Source organism: Arachis duranensis, chromosome 7, assembly GCF_000817695.3.
Source record: "Arachis duranensis cultivar V14167 chromosome 7, aradu.V14167.gnm2.J7QH, whole genome shotgun sequence".
NCBI lineage: Eukaryota > Viridiplantae > Streptophyta > Magnoliopsida > Fabales > Fabaceae > Arachis > Arachis duranensis.
The window spans coordinates 49,414,563-49,415,654 of NC_029778.3; positions in this window are offsets into that span (position 1 = coordinate 49,414,563).

Here is a 1,092-nt window from a genome sequence, read left to right on the forward strand (position 1 = left end):
CGTAAGGTTTATTACTTGGACGACCCAGTGCACTTGCTGGTTAGTTGTGCGGAGTTGCAAAAGTGTTATTGCAATTTCGTGCACCAAGTTTTTGGCGCCGTTGCCGGGGATTGTTCAAGTTTTGAGCAAGTTTTGGTAACATCAGTGCCAAGATCCGGCAACAACATCAAGTTTTTGGTGTTATTGCCCGGGATTGTTTAGGCTGGACAACTGACGGTTCATCTTGTTGCTTAGATTAGGTATTTATTTTTTTTCGAAATTCTTGAAGATGAATTCTAGAGTTTCATGATGATTTGTTGAAATCTGGCTGGCTGAGAAGCCATGTCTAATTTCATTGGACCGAGGTTTCAACTCATCACCACAAGAGCTTGTTGATTTTGTATCAATCTTGCTTTTGGAGCAGTGATTTGCTAAGGCTTGGCTGGCCTCTGGCCGTGTCTAGTGTTTTGGACCGAAGCTTTCTTTGAAAGCTTGGCTGGCTGTAAAGCCATGTCTAATTCCTGGACCGGAGTCTTAGACTAACATTGCACTGATTCCTGGAATTCTCATTAAGAATTTTGATACCTTTTCCATTTAATTTTCGAAAAACAAAAAAAAAATTTGCAAAATCATAAAATCCAAAATATTTCTTGTTTGAGTCTAGAGTCTCATCATAAGTTTGGTGTCAATTGCATGCATTCATGTATCTTGGTGATCTTCAAGATGTTCTTGATGATTTACTTGCTCTGATCTTTGAATTCAATTTGACTTGATTGTTTTGTGTGTCTCATATGCATTTTCATTTTGTTAGTGTCAGTAGTTTACAAACTGCTAAGTCTGGTGTCTTGCATGCATTGTTATTTGATTCTTGTTGCATTTTGGTTTGTCCTTATTATTAAAAATCCAAAAATATTTTTAATTTGTGTCTTTTCAAGTCAATAATACAGAGAATTGAAGATTCGGAACATACAGCAGAGGAATTGCACAGAAAAAGTTGGGCGTTCAAAACGCCCAGTGAAGAAGGACAGACTGGCGTTTAAACGCCAGCCAGGGTACCTGGTTGGGCGTTTAACGCCCAAAAAGGTAGCATTTTGGGCGTTAAACGCCAGAATG